The sequence below is a fragment of the Bactrocera neohumeralis genome, unplaced genomic scaffold (assembly GCF_024586455.1).
Source record: "Bactrocera neohumeralis isolate Rockhampton unplaced genomic scaffold, APGP_CSIRO_Bneo_wtdbg2-racon-allhic-juicebox.fasta_v2 ctg4366, whole genome shotgun sequence".
NCBI classification, from domain to species: Eukaryota; Metazoa; Arthropoda; class Insecta; order Diptera; family Tephritidae; genus Bactrocera; species Bactrocera neohumeralis.
This window is the reverse complement of record NW_026091403.1, coordinates 1-8122: the sequence shown is the minus strand read 5'-3', so window position 1 is coordinate 8122 and position 8122 is coordinate 1. Positions and strand designations below refer to the sequence as shown.

Below are 8122 nucleotides of genomic sequence, written 5' to 3'. Positions count from 1 at the left end.
TTTGTATATTATTTTTTTTTATTATTAATATTTATTTTTATAAATATGGATAGATTTAAAATTAATTTTAAAAATTAACAGTAAGATTTAATTTAGTTGATTTTTTATAATAGATTAAGTTTCATCTAATTTTTTTAATGAAAAACGGTATATTACTTAGGGGGTAATTGCTGATTTATCAGATCAAGGTGTAGCTTATTTTTAAGTAGAGATGTGTTACAATAAATTTATTTAAACGGATCTAATTTTGAAATGTTTAGGATTACCTTCTATTAAACTGTGATGAGCTCATGTTACAGTTACTCCTGAGGACAATAGAATAGCTGTATAAAGATACAAAAAATAAAACTTCTGATAAAATAAATAGAATTATTCCTCACCGTAGTCCTAGTGTTACAGGTAGAGTGTGTAATCCTTGAAAAGTTCCTTCTCGAGAAACATCTCGTCATCATTGATAAACGGTTAAAATAGTAATAATATTTCCTAAGGCAAATAATGAAATATCATATTGATGGAATCATTTTACTAGTCCTGATACAGAAGTTATAGCTCCGATTGCTCCTGTTAAAGGTCACGGGCTATAATCTACTAAATGAAAGGGGTGATTTGAGTGTGTTGACATTAGTTTACTTCTCTAGAGTATAGTGTACTTAGAACTGCGAATACATATGATTGAATAATAGCTACTGCTGATTCTAATACTAATAGAGCAATTTGACCGATTAATAATAAAGATACAATTGCATAAGAAAGGGAGGGTCCGGTGTTTCCTAGAAGAGTAAGTAATAAGTGTCCTGCAATTATATTAGCTGCTAATCGAACGGCTAAAGTTCCAGGTCGAATAATATTACTAATAGTTTCGATACACACTATAAATGGTATAAGAACTGCAGGAGTTCCTTGAGGGACTAGGTGAGCAAATATGTGCTGTGTGTGGTTGATTCATCCATAAAGTATGAAACATAATCATAGGGGTAGAGCTAATGTAAGAGTAAGCGTTAAATGACTTGTTCTTGTAAAAATATAGGGGAATAATCCTATAAAATTGTTGAATAAAATTAGTGAAAATAGAGAAACAAAAATAAAGGTTGACCCTGAATGTCCTGATGGCCCTAAAAGAGTCTTGAATTCTTTATGAAGTGTAAGAAGAATTGAATTTCAGAAGATGTGTCATCGTGAAGGTATCAATCAGTAGGCAGAAGGAATTAGGAGAAGTCCTAAAAATGTTCTTATTCAATTTAGTGATAAATTGAAAATGCTTGATGAGGGGTCGAATACAGAGAATAAATTTGTTATCATTTTCAGTTTAAAGAAGTTGTTGAATACTTATTTGAGATTTCTGATTTAGGTGTTTTAGGAATTACAGAGTAATAATTTATTATACTAAACAAGATGAAAGTAATTGAAAAGATAATAAACAGACTTAATCAACCAATGGGGGCTATTTGAGGCACTAAAAAATATTAAATACTTTAATAATTTTAGTTTGACATACTAATGTTATTTTTTAACTAATTTTTTTCATTAGAAGTAAGTGCTAATTTACTATAAGATGGTTTAAGAGACCAGTACTTGCTTTCAGTCATCTAATGAAAATTATGAATTAGTTCTACTAGTTACTCATTTGATAAAATGATTCACAGGAAGGCTTTCAATTACAATGGGTATGAATCTGTGATTAGCCCCGCAAATTTCTGAACATTGACCGTAAAATAATCCAGGGCGATTTATTAGGAAATTAGTTTGGTTTAGTCGACCAGGGGTTCCATCAACCTTTACTCCTAAAGCTGGCACTGTTCATGAATGAATTACGTCTGCTGCTGTCACTAAAATTCGAATTTGTGAATTTATGGGTAAAACTACACGATTATCAACATCTAGAAGTCGGAATCCGTCTGTTGTTAATTCATTAGTTGGAATTATATATGAATCAAATTCTACATTCATAAAGTCTGAATATTCATAGCTTCAATATCATTGATGTCCAATAGCTTTTAATGTAACTGATGGTTCATTAATTTCATCTAGTAAATATAGTAGTCGAAGGGAGGGTAGGGCAATAAATAGTAGGACAATTGCTGGAAGAATTGTTCAAATTATTTCAATAGTTTGGCCATGTAAGAAGGTTTCGATTAGTGTATGAATTAAAGAATAGTATAAATATTAAATATCCTACTAATGTTGTAATTATTACTAAAATTATTAAAGCGTGGTCATGAAAGAAGGTAAGTTGTTCTATAAGAGGAGAGGCTCTATCTTGAAGGCCAAGGGCAGCTCATGTTGTCATTAGTTTCTAATAAAAGTAAAATACTTTATATATGGAGCTTAAATCCATTGCACTAATCTGCCATATTAGATAGTTAGTTAAAAGAGGCAGTTCTGAATAACTGTGTTCAGCTGGAGGGGTGTTTTGAAGTCATTCAATTGAAGAGCTAAGCTGTATAGGGTAAACTACTTGTCGTTGTGTTACTAAGCTTTCTCAAATGATGAATAAGAAGAATAGAATTCCTAGTAAAGAAATAGATGAACCAATAGTAGACACTACATTTCATGTTGTATAGGCATCAGGGTAGTCTGAATAACGTCGCGGCATACCTGCTAACCCTAAAAAGTGTTGTGGGAAGAATGTTAGGTTTACCCCAATAAATATAATAATAAATTGACTTTTCAATCATTTAGGGTTTAATACTAATCCTGTAAAAAGTGGGTACCAGTGAACAAACCCTGCTATAATAGCAAAAACTGCTCCTATTGATAGAACATAGTGGAAATGAGCTACTACATAGTATGTGTCATGAAGAATAATGTCTACAGATGAATTAGCAAGAACTACTCCGGTTAATCCTCCTACTGTAAATAAGAATACAAACCCTAGGGCTCATAGTATAGCTGGGGAATAGTTTAGTTGAGTACCATGTAATGTGGCTAGTCAACTAAAAATTTTAATACCTGTAGGTACAGCAATAATTATTGTGGCTGAAGTGAAATAGGCACGAGTGTCTACATCTATACCTACTGTGAATATATGGTGAGCTCATACAATAAATCCTAATAAGCCAATTGCTATCATAGCATAAATTATTCCTAGAGATCCAAATGTTTCCTTTTTTCCTGACTCTTGACTAATAATATGAGAAATTATTCCGAATCCTGGAAGAATTAAAATATAAACTTCTGGATGTCCAAAGAATCAAAATAAGTGTTGGTAAAGAATAGGGTCTCCTCCCCCATATTCGGTCAAACGAAATCCCTGTAGATCGTATATTAATAACTGTTGTAATGAAATTCACTGCTCCTAAAATTGATGAGATACCAGCTAAGTGAAGTGAGAAAATAGCTAAATCAACTGAAGCCCCTCCGTGTGCAATAACAGACGATAGGGGTGGGTAAACTGTTCAACCTGTACCAGCTCCGTTTTCTACTATACTTCTCACTAATAGTAGTGTAAGGGAAGGAGGTAGTAATCAAAATCTTATATTATTTATTCGTGGGAATGCTATATCGGGCGCACCTAATATTAAAGGAACAAGCCAGTTTCCGAAACCACCAATTATAATTGGTATAACTATAAAGAAAATCATTACGAAAGCATGGGCTGTTACAATTACATTATAAATCTTGATCGTCTCCGATTAATGCTCCGGGATGCCCTAGTTCAGCTCGGACTAAAATTCTAAGGGATGTTCCGACTATCCCTGCTCAGGCTCCGAAGATAAAATATAAAGTTCCAATATCTTTATGATTTGTTGAGAATAGCCATTGTCGCGATTAAATGGCTGAAGATTAGGCGATAGACTGTAAATCTATTTATAAGAATTTATTCTTTTTAATCATTTACAGTAATTTAACTAATATTTAAGTTTGGCTTTATAGTCAATAATGACATTAGACTGCAATTCTAAAGGAGTAATAAATTACTAAGGCTTAAAAGATTTATACTTATATTTATAGCTTTGAAGGCTATTAGTTTAATTAACTTAAAGCCTTGTATGCTATAATTTATAAGAATAAATAAACCGTAGAAACTAAGATTAGACTAAATGTGGAGATAAACGATAGGACTAGTATTAATTTAAAAGAAATATTGTTGATAACTATATTAATAGTTCAATTATTTTCATAATAATTAAGCATAAATGCCGCGAAACATAGTCGTAGATAAAAAAATAAGGTAATTAGTGTTATAACTGTTATAATCGTTATTAACATATATTGACTTTTTAGTACTAAAAGTTGAATCACTAGCCACTTAGGTAAAAATCCGATAAATGGGGGCAGTCCACCCAGTGAAAGTAGGTTTAAAAATAAAATGAACTTAAGGATTTTAGAATTGAAGAATGAATTAAATAATTGGTTAATATGGAATATCTTAAAATTGTTGAATATAAAGGTTAAGCTGAATGATAAAAATGTATAAAAAGAAAAGTAAATACACCATATTGATTCATTCGCTTGTATAGCTGCTAGTATTCATCCTAAGTGGTTGATTGATGAAAAGGCTATTAATTTTCGCAGAGATGTTTGATTGAGCCCTCCTAACGATCCTGTGATAGTTGAGGCAATAATTGCTACGAAAATAAAGGTGTTTTGTGTTGTGTAAGAGATTAGTATTAGAGGGGCTAATTTTTTGTCATGTTATTAAAGTAAGGGCGTTTATTCAAGAGAGTCCCTCTATAACATTAGGGAATCAAAAATGAAACGGTGCTGCTCCTCTTTTTAATAGTAGTGAAGAAATAATAATTAAATTACTGTAAGAAGAATTGTCTTGGGTAATTGGGTAATTATTCAAGTATATTAATATAATAGCAAACAGTAGCACTGCTGATGCTATGGCTTGAGTTAAAAAATATTTTAATGAGGCTTCTGTAGATGTTAAGTTATTACTATTTATTAGGGGGATAAATGATAACAAATTAATTTCTAGCCCTATTCAGGCACCTAATCAAGAATTAGATGAGACGGTAATTAGGGTTCCTGTTATTAAGATAAAAAAGAATATAATTTTTGCTGAATTATTAAAAATTAAAAAGAAAAGGATTAGAACCTTTATAAATGGGGTATGAACCCAGTAGCTTAGTTAGCTTATCTTTTTATTTAACCTAATGTTGATTTTTAATTTAAATAGGTATATTTTTTATAGTTATCGCTATTTTAATAAATAAGGTATATTTTGGTGTATGATGCACAAAAGTTTTTGATACTTTTAGAAATAGTTTAATTCTATTAAATATAATGAATGCAATACTGATTGCATTATTTACCCTATCAAGGTAACCCTTTTATCAGGCAATTCATTGAATGAAATTAACTTATTTCAAATGAAATAGGCTGTTTTCATCTAATTTTTTTTTTTTTTTTTTTTTTTTTACTTACATTTAAGTTGTATACATACCTTAATTAAAAATTATTTTTTAAGTATTTAAATAAATAAAAAAAGTACTGCTTTAAAAATTAATTTTTGTTAATCTAGATAACTTAAAATTCCAATATAGACATTTCCGAGAATTAAAAGATCAACTTCATATAAATAGATAAATGATTATAATAAATTTATTTTTAATATTAATTTATAACAATGTTTATAATGTTAGATTATATTATATACTAATAAATTGATAATACTGTTATTCATCTATGAATCTTAAGGTTTTTTTTTATATGAATATAGATATCTATTAATTAATTAAATATTTATATACATATATATATATATTAATCTTAACTTGGTATATCGTTTATTTATTTTTAATATTTATATAAGTATAATAAATAAATTTACATTTAAAATAAATACATGATAAAATATTTATAAATAAATTTAATATTTATAAAATTTATTAAAAAAAAAAAAAAAAAAAAAAAATTAGATGAAACTTAAATATTAGTTAAATTACTAGTTATTAATATAATTTTTTTCTATTATTTAATTTAATTATTATTTCAATTTGTATATTATTTTTTTTTTATTATTAATATTTATTTTTATAAATATGGATAGATTTAAAATTAATTTTAAAAATTAACAGTAAGATTTAATTTAGTTGATTTTTTATAATAGATTAAGTTTCATCTAATTTTTTTAATGAAAAACGGTATATTACTTAGGGGGTAATTGCTGATTTAAGAGAAACTACTAATCGGTTTTATTTAAGGTTTTTAATCTAATTTTTTTTTTATTAACTTAATAACGTTATTTATTTTAATATTTATATTTATTGTTGTTATATATTGATTATTAATTTAACTAATATTAAAGTTTTATTTTGGCTTTGTATTTTATTATTGATTTATTTTATATGTAAGTTTTTGCGTGTATTTTTATTTATTTAAATAGTAAATAAAATTTAATTATATTCTCAGTAAATAGTATTATTAATCAAAGAAATTTGGAAATAGTAATTTCATAGAGTATTGGCTAAATTTGTGCCAGCAGCCGCGGTTACACAAATAATGCGAATAAAATTTGTTTGGTGTGAGTTAAAATTTATTATATGAAAATAACATTAAATTTATTAGGTGAAATTTTAAATTTAAAAAATTTTTTTATAAAGGTTTTGAAGCTTGTAAATTTTAGTTATAAACTAGGATTAGATACCCTATTATTTAAAATGTAACTTTAATCACTAAGGTAGTAGTAGTTATGTTCTTGAAACTTAAAAAATTTGGCGGTATTTTAGTCTATTCAGAGGAACCTGTCCTGTAATTGATAATCCACGATGTACCTCACTTAAATTTGTTTTTCAGTTTATATACCGTCGTTATCAGAATATTTTATTAGAATAATAATTTTCTATAATTTTTATAAGAATTTATATCAGATCAAGGTGTAGCTTATATTTAAGTAGAGATGGGTTACAATAAATTTATTTAAATGGATCTAATTTTGAAATGTTTAGTGAAGGTGGATTTGATAGTAAAATTTTAAAGATTGTTAATTTGATTTTAGCTCTAGAATATGCACACATCGCCCGTCGCTCTTGCTATTAAGGCAAGATAAGTCGTAACATAGTAGATGTACCGGAAGGTGTATCTAGAATGACAATTTAAAGCTTATTCAGTAAAGCATTTCATTTACATTGAAAAGATTTTTGTGCAAATCAATATAAATTGATCAAAATTTGCTTATTAATTTATTTTGTTTTTAAATTTAAGGTATTAAAAATAATTATATAATTAAATGTTTTAGTAATTTTTAATGAAAAAATAATATTAATAATAGTTGATTAGTATTGTGAAAGATAGTTGAAATATTTTGAAAAATTTTTGTATTAAAAGAAAATTTAATTTATTGTACCTTGTGTATCAGGGTTTATCAAATAATTAATATGTATATATTAATCTCGATTTTATAAGAGTTAATAGTTTATTAAAGTTAATGTGTCAAAATTATTTTAAATAAATTATTAGAAATGAAATGTTATTCGTTTATAAAGGTATCTAGTTTTTTTAGAAATAAATTTAATTTACAGGTTTTTGATTTTTTGGTTATTTATTTAATTGAAAAATTTATTTATTTGAATATCTTAAGGGATAAGCTTTAAGATAAATTATTAAAAATTAATAGTGTTAATATAAAATGTATGCTTAGAATTAGCAATCATTATAAAGTTTGTTATAAATTATTTTATAAATTATATTATTTATTATATTTTAATTTATTTATAAAAATTTTTTTATTAATAAAATATAAAAAGAAATAATGATAGAATTAGTATATTTTTTGTTTATATAATTTTAAATGATAAGTTTGTATAAAGAACTCGGCAAAAATTTTACCCGCCTGTTTAACAAAAACATGTCTTTTTGAGTTATTTTAAAAGTCTGACCTGCCCACTGAAATTATTTAAATGGCCGCAGTATTCTAACTGTGCAAAGGTAGCATAATCATTAGTCTTTTAATTGAAGGCTGGTATGAACGGTTGGACGAGGTATAAGCTGTTTCATATAAATTTATAATAGAATTTTATATTTTAGTCAAAAAGCTAAAATTTAATTAAAAGACGAGAAGACCCTATAAATCTTTATATTTTAAGTTGTTTAAATTTTTTAGATTAATTTTATTTTTATAATTTAGAGTATTTTGTTGGGGTGATATTAAAATTTAATGAACTTTTAGTTGTTA

At 26.5% G+C, this 8122-nt stretch overlaps 2 pseudogenes; both read right to left on the bottom strand.

The window, feature by feature from the left end:
* Positions 1-1592: 1592 nt before the first annotated feature.
* LOC126767149 (cytochrome c oxidase subunit 1-like) lies at positions 1593-3761 on the bottom strand (annotated as a pseudogene).
* Positions 3762-3985: 224 nt separating this feature from the next.
* Positions 3986-5077, bottom strand: LOC126767150 (NADH-ubiquinone oxidoreductase chain 2-like; annotated as a pseudogene).
* Positions 5078-8122: the final 3045 nt, after the last annotated feature.